At 43.7% G+C, this 11,414-nt stretch overlaps 1 protein-coding gene across 1 annotated transcript in view; it reads left to right on the top strand.

The window, feature by feature from the left end:
• Nucleotides 1–11,414, top strand: part of nacad (NAC alpha domain containing) — a 53,638-nt gene that overhangs the window by 670 nt on the left and 41,554 nt on the right. The gene's annotated exons all lie outside the window — the stretch shown is intronic.

The following is an 11,414-nucleotide window of genomic DNA, read 5'->3' as shown; positions in this document are numbered from 1 at the left end:
CCTATCCCCCATACAGGGATCCAGATTCTAGTGGACTCTATAGTGATGATTTCGGACAATACTCCCTGTATGGGGAGCACCGACTCTGACGTCAATATCGATAGAGGGCGCTGTAGTTCCGCGGGTTCATGTACTTTTTATTTGCATGAAATCCCCATTAGGTTTTTTCAGATCGCCTCATAAAGAACTGTTTGAAAAATAAACAAATCATCCCGGCCGTTTCACTCATTTGGATATGAAGAATCAACTGACTACAAGAAACCAATCAAAACGCTGCTGCTGAATTTCCGCTAGGAACAGACTGTATCAAATAAGTCTGGCTGTCACCTCCCTGCAAGGACAGTTCGTAAAGTTATTTTTAAATAGGTTAATGAAAATATGTTTGCAGGCATTTAGGCCTAAATATCTATGATAAAAAGGTTATTTAGGATAATGGATATAGTCTAATATTAATTTATTGATAATAATCATAGGCCCATTGTTATGGGAAAACAGTGCACAACCTTGACAATATATGAAAATATCAGCAGCATGATTTAATCTTAACCACATGAACCCCCGCTAATCCTGGGGCGGGGGGGATACGGCAAAAATCGCCGATCTAAGCAACGCGCGACGTCCGTGTTGTGAGCTTGTATACTTTTACTTGGGTACTTTTGGTAAAGAATTACCAAAAGTAGCCGATCTACAAGCTCTGCTCACAATACGGACGTTTGGTGTTAACAGAAACAGCAGTCCAATAAATGACTGCCTACACAATGAAGTTTTAATGCATTTATCGCAATTCAATGAAATAATGTTAGATAGCATATTCATGGCAGGAATTAATGAATATTAATAAAACATATGTTCGGACACAATTAATATGTGTCTCACATGCATGTATTTAGCCTACGTTTGTGATAAAGAATCTCACAAATATATTCTACAGCAAGCAACTGATTGCTCTCCTAACGTCATGCGCTGGGCCTGGGTGATACAATGAATCAGATTAGTAATACTATTGCAAACGAGTAGATTTATTATAAATAAAATAAAACAATTTCAAATAAATGCACAGATCATTTGTCTCGAGATCTGTAGCTTCGAGATCCGCCAGGGAAGAAAAGAGGGGAAAACGAAAGTTTAAAAAGTACATTTGTGTTGATTTCTTTCGCTGGTTCAACTTCTGCCTCTTCTGAGTTGGAGCGCAATGAGCGCATGCATGCAGAAGCAGCGCACGTGCGCAAACGCGTGCATGTGCGCTCAAGAGCGAGCTTGCGCAATGCATTATGGGGCAGATTTGCTTCGCTGTGTTTTTGTAGTGACCATCGGATGCTCCCTACAATTCCCGGTGCATTGTGGGATACTTCAGTCCACTACGTTAGGGTGCAAAAATGCTCACTACATATTCGGACACTATAACAAAATGGCGGAACCTCAAAGTAGTGCACTATATGGGGCATAGGGAATGATTTCGGACGCAGCCTGAGTGTTTAAGTTGCCTTGTTGCGACCGCGTGTTCTCTCCCACACCGCATGTTGCCCCCCCCCCCCCATGCAACCTGCTACTCCTCTTCCTCCCCTCTCTCTCTCTCTCTCTCTACCCCTCCCCCCCTAGCTCCCAGCAGCCTCCCCCGAGACCCCAGACCCCCCCCCCCCTCACATTCACACACACACACACACACACACACACACACACACACACACACACACACACACACACACACACACACACACAATTACCCAATTAACCCTTCCAAGCAGTTCCTCTCATGCACTGTGTGTGTTTCTGTTTCCTTACTCCCTCCCTCCCTCCCTTAATTCCTCCATTAACCTTGTTTTCCTTCCACCAAAAAGAGCCCCCACCCCCCCCCTCCCCATCAGCAGTGTTTTGGTGTTTTGTGGGCCAGTGTTGTGTGGCTAAGAAGACTCCTCCCTTCACTACCAGACTCGCCCCCCCACCCCCCATCCCATCCCATCCCAACATCAGCAGCTCAGTACCATGACACAGCAAGCTAACCATGCAGCAGTGTAGCGTAGCACGCTGCACGCGCACGCACACACAGGCACGCACACTCCTCGCTATAAGTGCATGTGTAATATACTGTGGTGCTGCTGCTGCTGCTTATGGGAAGCTTTTAAATCAGGGAGGCGAGGAGGAGGAGATGGAGTCGGATGGTCTGTGGTTTCAAATAATTTTTTGAACAGACGAGGGTCAGATAGGGAGAGAGAGAGAGAGCAGTTTTTATAGCAGTGCTGTGTGAGAGCTTCCGGGAAAATAGTGTGGAACAAAACTCTACGTTTTTGAGGGGCCCCTCTCCTATATACAGCTTTTGTTCCCACACGTCTCATATTTGTCATTGGAGAAAGTATATAGGTCATATAGTCAAATGTGTGGCGACGCAAACATTACATGCAATGAAGGCAATTAAGATGAATGCAATTAAGGTGACAACATGTACGTCGCACGGTACGTAGATGAGCATATCGGCTAACCAATCGCATAACTTCAGTTGTTCATGAGACGATGTATAATGATAAGAGCGCCCCTCACCTCACACGGGTGTGATTTTTATATATTATAAAACGGTGTGTTTTTCGTTTCACTGTATCGTATGGTTCTCCAAATCACAGTTTTAGCAGGTAAACGATGGCAAACGAAAGCATATCCTGACTGCAGCAGATGTAGTACTTTTACTGATACTTTTACTGTCCATTTCTCCCACTCGTGTTACACTGACAACGGTGACCTGGAGATTTTAGTTGTTCTATAGTCAGAGGACTTCTGTTAAGGGTAATATTTAACATGAACGCAGCAATGTAACGTCCGTCAAGTTGTACTGGGTAATACCAGGGGTGGGCGACTTTGTCGATGGAGAGGGCCACTATATTTCCACACTCACTCCAGAGCGGCCACGTTGTGTATTACGTTACTGTCGTAGCGACGCGTAATGTAGGCCATACTGGCAAGAATGTCCTCTGTTGTCGGTTCTGCTCTCTGTGAGTGCAATAATTTACCATTATTATTTACGAGTGGCTTTGAATCTTTGAATATATTCACCTTTTTCCTGTGCTGTGTGTGTGCGCTCCAGTTCCTGTCAATTTGATCCAATGAAAGCCAATGAAACTGGTCAGATGACCAATGATATCCAATGAAATCAACAGGAACTCTGGAGCACACACACACACACAGCCCAGGAAAAAGGTGAATATATTCTTTCAGAAGACTTTTTTTATTTATTTTCGACGTCGGGCCTTTGGAATCTTCGCTCAGCGAGCACGGAGGCAAGAGACGAAGATGGCCGACGGTTATCATTACCGGGCAGTCTGTAGAATCTAGACGACGGTAGCATTTTGCCTTTTTTCTTTCATGGAATTATATTATATAAAGGGAAGAAATAAAAGAAAGTATAGAGGCCAGCTCCGGCTCTCGCATGGTGCCTCGCTGACGTAGACCTACAATAGGTCAACTGTTTGATCAGACAAGAGCATGTGGTTTTCAACCTTTTTTCGTACCGCGGTCCATTATTCTATTCAGTGTTTTGAGCCACGAACCACCACCATTTAATGAGAGTTTAGCCTTTGCGAGGCCCAAAACTAAAAGAATATTGTGTTATCGTTGGATACGATTTTCTGCACAATTCCATGCTGTGTGGTATACGGTGTACCATAGTGGAGATAACAGGCAACGGAAGTATTTGACATGCTCTAATTGTGTCATACTTCTTGTAAATGAAATAGCCTAATGCAGGTGCTTTTGTTTTTGGCTTTCGCCTTTATTTTCATGGAGGGACAGACAGTAGGCTGACAGGACATAGGGAGAGAGATGGGGGGGGGGGGGGGGGAGCGTGACATGCAGTTGGACCGTCGGGATCGGGAGTCGAACCCGCGGCACACTGCCAGACTGGATTACCAGCCACGGCCCAGGCCCTAATGCAGGTGTTGCAGGTGTTATTTAACTCTCAAGAGTTAAAGATCTATAAAGTCCACATAGCCACATAGCAGCTAGATTAAAGCTGTCAACATTTTAATGACCCGTCCTTTTTATTTTGTATTTCTTTGGTATTCAGTGGGTAGAACGCTCCCAAAAAAATGTAGTCTGTGTCTGTGACACATCTAGGGGCAGCAATATGCATTCAAAGATGTTCCTAGAAGCTTTGTCATTGGTCGGAGAAAAGAAACCTGGTCGCAATGACTAACCAATCAGGAAGCAGACAGGCAAATCAGGAAGAAACCAAAAATCCACAGGGAAGACATATTTGAATATTATAACCAGGCGGTCTATTTGAGTGATGTTAACTCCATAGACACATGCAAAACAGAAAAAGCACAAGAATCATGGCACTCCATCTTTAAGGACACATACCAGTGCAACTCCTATACTGTAGCAGCTGCTATTAGGGTTAATGGTTTCTTGCAACTACTCGCAACCAAGCTTGCGTGGTGAATCATCGGCCCGCTTTGGGCCTATGTTGTAACCGGTCCTTGGAAATAAATGTTCCACACCGAAGTTCCAGACTATATAATATCTACGCAGTGATATCGGTCTGGCCATGCCAGGCTGGGGGTGGGAACCTGGCTGGCATGACTTCATGTGTACTTTGGACTTTAGTGGCCAGTTTGTCTGTGACGTAATAATACGTCCATGATATATGGAAGTCAAACGAGGACTACAATTCACGCATCTTCACATGCACAGACGGATCCTCTTATTCGGATACACTACACTTTTATTTGGAGCGTCCTCATTTTGTGGGCATGTCATTCTAAGAAATAGCCATAATGAAAATATCAGATCTATACGTGTCGGGAGCCCAGGGAAGCCCATTCTCCTGTTTCTGTATAGCGCTGTGAGGCAGCTTGATGTACACACACGTGGACATGATAGTTTGGAACCAAATAGACCCTTATGGGTCTGTAAGTCTGAGAGTGTACAAATGTACACATTTGTTCTGAGAGTGTACAAATGTACACATTTGTTCTGAGAGTGTACAAATGTACACATTTGTTCTGAGAGTGTACAAATGTACACATTTGTTCTGAGAGTGTACAAATGTACACATTTGTACACTCTCAGAGTTAAATTAACGTTGATTTTACAATATAAATGGGGGTCCCAGAGATAGAAATGCCATTTCCGTATAGACTAATGCATGTCAAACTGGGGGTCCTTGAAATTAAACTGGTTGAGAATCACTGCTAGAGCCGTACAAATCTTCTCTTTTGCGGCTCCCCGGCATATCTTTTCAAATGAGGGTCTACGGGCTAATTGGTGTCAATTTTGGGGTCCATGGAAAGGTTTGGGAACCACTGATGTACAGTACAAGACTACAAGTACACCCCCTGGACATGACGCTATATAGTATGTCGCAGGGACTTACCCCCAATCCAACCCTTTGATGCTGAGTGCCAAGCAGGGAGGCACTGGGTCCCATTTTTACAGTCTTTGGTATATGACCCGGCCGGGGATCGAACCCCCGACCTCCCAGTCTCAGGGCGGACACTCTAACCACGAGGTCACTGAGCTGGTTGGTATAGTGGTGAGCTTGTAGATCGGTGATTTCTAAAAAAGTAGCAACATTCGGTAGCAATGATCATCCGGAGACCGGACTGGCGTGCAAAAAAACCATCCCTTCCTCTCAACAGCCACTGTTGAAGTGTCTTTGAGCAAGGCACTGAGCCCCTATCTGCTCCTCTGGAGCTGTGGTCAACAGTATTAGACTGTGGTTGTACTGGTCAGCTTCCAGTGACCAACAGTAGAAGACTACAGTGTTTGTATTTCAAGCTATGGTCGGCTCCCAGTTGATGGGAAAATCACACTTAGGGCTTTATTGGAAAAGATTTGTTTTATTTTTGTATTTGTTCCCAGCAAACCTACCCTGGAAGAAAGATTCACAGTGACCAATTGGACCCTGTATATGGTTGACCGGTGGGATCCCCCAGGGCTCTTTTCTTGGTACACTCCTTTTTGCCATTAGTGATCATATCCAGTCGTATCCTGTTTTCATTAATGTGGTGGAGGGAAAAAAAAAAGAGAGGGTCTAATAACATCCTGGCTCCCATAATGCATCTCTGACATCTGCAGATTCTGGGGTTTCTGACAGGCGAGCCTTTTTAGTTTGCTTTCTGCTTCTATTTCTCTGACGACGATGATTCTATTTGTATAGCGACGTGTATTGTATGATATAGACACGAGGCCAATGAGGTTCTGGCATTATACGATATCGATGTCCAGCGATTGCCGTCGTCGTATTGACGTACGGTACGTACGTCGGGTCATTTCAAAATGTGGGCAATCGTTTCACACGTCGGATACTGTCCCGATTCAAGTTAAATATACAGAAAAAATCTTTATTGTATACAGAACCTGTATTAACATTTTGTTTTTCGTAGAGGTGAGGTGCTATACTAAGTTAGCCTATGCTGGCGGTAGGTGCAGAAACTGTGGCGCTGATCGGTTTGTGAGATTATATAGCTCCAGAAAAAGAGAGAGAGACGCACACACACACACACACACACACACACACACACACACACACACACACACACACACACACACACACACACACACACACAACACACATATATACTGTACACATACACACAGCTAGCTCCTACGGTAGAATAAAGTGCTTTCTTGGCATGGATGTCAGTAGAGGAAGGCAGAGAGACATAGACCTTGTCTGACAGAGAGAGAGAGAGAGAGAGAGTGGTGAGGAGAGCATGTGACTGCTGATCTGTGCTCTCTCTCTCTCTCTCTCTCTCTCCCCTATCTACAGTATCAATTCCTATTTGTCTCTTGATCTCTTCCTGCAACTCTCTCTCTCTCTCTCTCTCTCACTCTCCCTCTCCCTCTCTGTGTCTCTCTCTCCCATCTCATTAAGGATTGTAACACAGTCTCTCCCGTGGGGCTCACAGGCCAGCCACTGCAGCCTCTCGCATGACGCAGCTTCTTATTGCATGCTCTATACTCGCTGGCTCGCTCGCTTCCACACACTATACAGCTCTGCCTCGCACGACCCATTTAGACCCTGACGACGATTCTATACCCGTGTTTCTGTGTCGGTCGTTCTCAAACATTTTCATGTCGAGAACCCCCAAGAATTATATATGTATAACTGGCCCGCTGACCCCCATCTGAAAATATGTTGTTCCAGGGGACGACCCTCCCAGAAGTAAAGCTTCTTAAACGTTAAAAACGTTCGTATATATTCAAAGATTATGTGCCACGTTCTCACGTTTTTTCTAAAAACAACAAGCTCGTAGTGCGGCACTCGGTGAGCTTGTCAATCTGCTATTTTTCAATAGTATGATATATTGATTGATTCATTGTTTATTTAGTTTCGTGTCATGCACACCTTGTGCCCAATTAACCCTCATGGGTTTATAAGACACCATTTCACAGTTGCAAAATTGCAGCATGTTTTACATTACATAAAGGCAGTCCTGGGATACGAACTAGCGACCTTCCGATATATCAAGACCGCTCCGCAAACCGTTCGGCTGCACCGCTGCAGAGACCGGCGTTAATGCTAATGCTAACGCTATCGGCGGGGTTCGAAAAGAAAAACGGAGGAGAGGCGGGGCTGGCATTTTCTTTCTTTATAGTCATACGACAAAATAATGGCCAAAATGGCAGGTGTATACAAGCTCGGAACGCATGGCGTTACTGATCCGGCACGTGAACTTCGAATACAATTTTAATTTAGAGACGGTTACAATTCTTGGCATTTGTATAAGCCTGCAGGTAAACACGAGGTACTGCATCAAATGCATAGAAGTAGTTAATGTACTGATCATAGTATACCAAGATCATCAGTCTAGACACTATCGGGATAAAAAAAATATATATATATTTTTTTTAATGAAATTGTTACATTATTTGGCAAACGTACAGTCTATACATCTCCCAAAAGGAAAGTATATGATTTATGATTTATGGTTTCCCGCTATATGCATTTAAGGGTTCATGTGTGGGTACATGCACCCTTTGTAGGGTTTGATTTATATAATACCTTTATTGTCAGGCCCCGCCCTGACTGGCACCCCAGCAAACCACTAACACATAAATCAAACCGCTACAGCATACAGTATATATTTGATATTTTTTTCTGACCAGAAGCCCTCCTAGCTATAACACAGTGACTGAAGCTGAGTCTATGGATCCTCCCACAGCCCTCCTAGCTATAACACAGTGACTGAAGCTGAGTCTATATCTTCTACAGCCCTCCTAGCTATAACACAGCGACTGAAGCTGAGTCTATGGATCTTCTACAGCCCTTCTAGCTAACACAGTGACTGAAGCTGAGTCTATATATTCTACAGCCCTCCTAGCTATAACACAGTGACTGAACTTACTGAAGCTGAGTCTATATCTTCTACAGCCCTCCTAGCTATAACACAGTGACTGAAGCTGAGTCTATATCTTCTACAGCCCTCCTAGCTATAACACAGTGACTGAAGCTGAGTCTATATCTTCTACAGCCCTTCTAGCTAACACAGTGACTGAAGCTGAGTCTATATCTTCTACAGCCCTTCTAGCTAACACAGTGACTGAAGCTGAGTATATGGATCTTCTACAGCCCTCCTAGCTATAACACAGTGACTGAAGCTGAGTCTATGGATCTTCTACAGCCCTCCTAGCTAACACAGTGACTGCTAACAGTGCTGATCAACAGCATGGGGTGATGCTAATAGCGTCCATCCAACCATCCATCCATGGAGCTGTCGCTCCAGTTTGGTCTCTACTGTGTATTGTATTACTCTATGATCCAGTGTTGTTTTTGGCAGCACATTTAGATTTTAGTTTTAGTCGTATAGTCTCTTGAATAGTTTTCATTTAGTCTCATTTTAGTCACCTTGGGAGGTTTTAGTGTTAGTCTAGTTTTACGTTTTTAGATTTTAGTCGACTAAATCTACAGTTGATTTAGTAAAACAAAATGTATTTTGGCGGGCCTTATGATGCCGTCGTAATGACAGCTTTTTCCACTTGCTGAAAATAGCAGATCTACAAACAATCTGCTATTTTTTCAGCATGCAACCAAGTGTAAAATGACTCGTACTGGATCTCTTGTCCGCTAGTCCTCTTCCTAGCATAGTCTAGTTTTCATTTGCTGACGAAATCGTCAGTATATTTAGTCTTAATTTTTAGTCATCACAGCTTAGTTTTCCTGTGGTTTCCATTTAGTTTTCGTCAGTGGAAAAAGGCAGTCGATGAACATTTTTCCTCTTCGTTTTAGTCGACGAAAACAACACTGCTATGATTATGATCCCAGCCCCTGGCACAGCAGCACCAGTGCTGATAAATAATATTTCTGTTTTTGCGTTTGCCAAAAGCACAACGTGTACCCCCCGAGGAGGTGTTTATACTTAATGTTCACGTTAGTGGAGATTCAGCCAATTAATTATGCTGAAATACGTTTCGCGTGACGTTCACAATTGTGTGTGTGTGTGTTGCCTTGACATCGGACTCTGCGGGGAGATGTCACGTGCCTGTGCATCTCTCTCTCTGCACGACACGCATGTGCTTAGCCATATGTTGACTTGCACAGTGAGTGACAGGGTGTATTCTCTGAGGCATGACTCAGCAGAGACGTGTGGAAAGAAAACTGCACACTGAGACACACACACACACACACACACATAATACTGTAAACGCACACGATACAGAAAATGCACGCGCGCGCACACACACACATTGTAAACGCACACGATACAGAAAACAAACACGCGCAGTTGCACACACACACACACACACACACACACACACACACACACACACACAGACAGTGCTGATGCCTGCATCTTCAGCAAAGGATCCGGAGAAAGCAGGAGAGGAAGGAAGGAGACAGGGAGGAAGCAGGAGAGGAAGGAAGGAGACAGGGTGGCGAGGAACCAGAGCAGGAAGTGAAGCAGGACACTGTGAATTAAAGATGGAGTGCCGTGATTTTTGGTGTGGTTATGTCATGTGTTTATGAGGTTACAGTACTTCATTAGAGCCCTTGGTGTGGTTGTTATGTCATGTGTTTATGAGGTGACATTACTTCATTAGAGTATAAAAAGGTAGATGGCTAGCGCACATCCAGTTCCTGTCTGGTGCTGGACTAATAAGGTACATACAGTGAAGAGAAGAGAGTCCGCACACAGGTTTGCTCCAAGGTGTTTGTTTTTTATTCTTTTTTTTATGGTGTTTTGAATAAAAAACAAACACCTTGGAGCATTACTTCATTAGAGCCCTTGGTGTGGTTGTTATGTCATGTGTTTTTTATGAGGTGACATTACTTCATTAGAGCCCTTGGTGTGGTTGTTATCTCATGTGTTTATGAAGTGACAGTACTTCATTAGAGCCCTTGGTGTGGTTGTTATGTCATGTGTTTATGAGGTGACATTACTTCATTAGAGCCCTTGGTGTGGTTGTTATGTCATGTGTTTATTATGAGGTGGCAGTACTTCATTAGAGCCCTTGGTGTGGTTGTTATGTCATGTGTTTATGAGGTGACAGTACTTCATTAGAGCCCTTGGTGTGGTTGTTATGTCATGTGTTTATGAGGTGACAGTACTTCATTAGAGCCCTTGGTGTGGTTGTTATGTCATGTGTTTATGAGGTGACAGTACTTCACTAGAGTCCTTGGCTTGGTGTGGTTGTTTTGTCATGTGTTTATGGGGTGACAGTACTTCATTAGAGCCCTTGGTGTGGTTGTTATGTCATGTGTTTATGAGGTTACAGTACTTCATTAGAGCCCTTGGTGTGGTTGTTATGTCATGTGTTTATTATGAGGTGACATTACTTTATTAGAGCCCTTGGTGTTGTTGTTATGTCATGTGTTTATTATGAGGTGACAGTACTTCATTAGAGTCCTTGGTGTGGTTATGTCATGTGTTTATTATGAGGTGACAGTACTTCATTAGAGTCCTTGGTGTGGTTATGTCATGTGTTTATTATGAGGTGACAGTACTTCATTAGAGCCCTTGGTGTGGTTGTACACGTTTAAAAAAAGTGAAAAGTGAAGCAGGGATGGACACTGAATTCAAAGTGAAGCAGGGATGGGCACTGTGAATTCAAAGTGAAGCAGGGATGGACACTGTGAATTCAAAGTGAAGCAGGGATGGGCAAAATGCATTCTAAGGGCGAGAAAGAGAGGATGTTGTTGAAAGAGAGCCGTCACCACGATGAAAAGTACATGTTTGAACCACTTATTATCGTAAACCCTGTATGCTTCATCCGGTCGAGCTTGACTGTAGATATTTTATTTTGATTTATAGATGAATGTTAGGTAAGAGTTGTTTACTTGTCGACTGATGCTATTCATATTATATAGATGCTTGCTTAACTCGTTGTGCCAAGTATGGATATTCTCCGTCTTCTCCTTTCCGAGGCTCACGGAGTGCCACACTCTTGAAAGCGAGAATAGAGATTTTCAGCTCTCGGGCTTC

This window comes from Protomyctophum bolini (genome assembly GCF_963924005.1).
Source record: "Protomyctophum bolini genome assembly, chromosome: 7".
Taxonomy (NCBI): Eukaryota; Metazoa; Chordata; class Actinopteri; order Myctophiformes; family Myctophidae; genus Protomyctophum; species Protomyctophum bolini.
The sequence above is the reverse complement of the archived record's forward strand: the minus strand, read 5'-3'. Positions and strand labels throughout refer to the sequence as shown.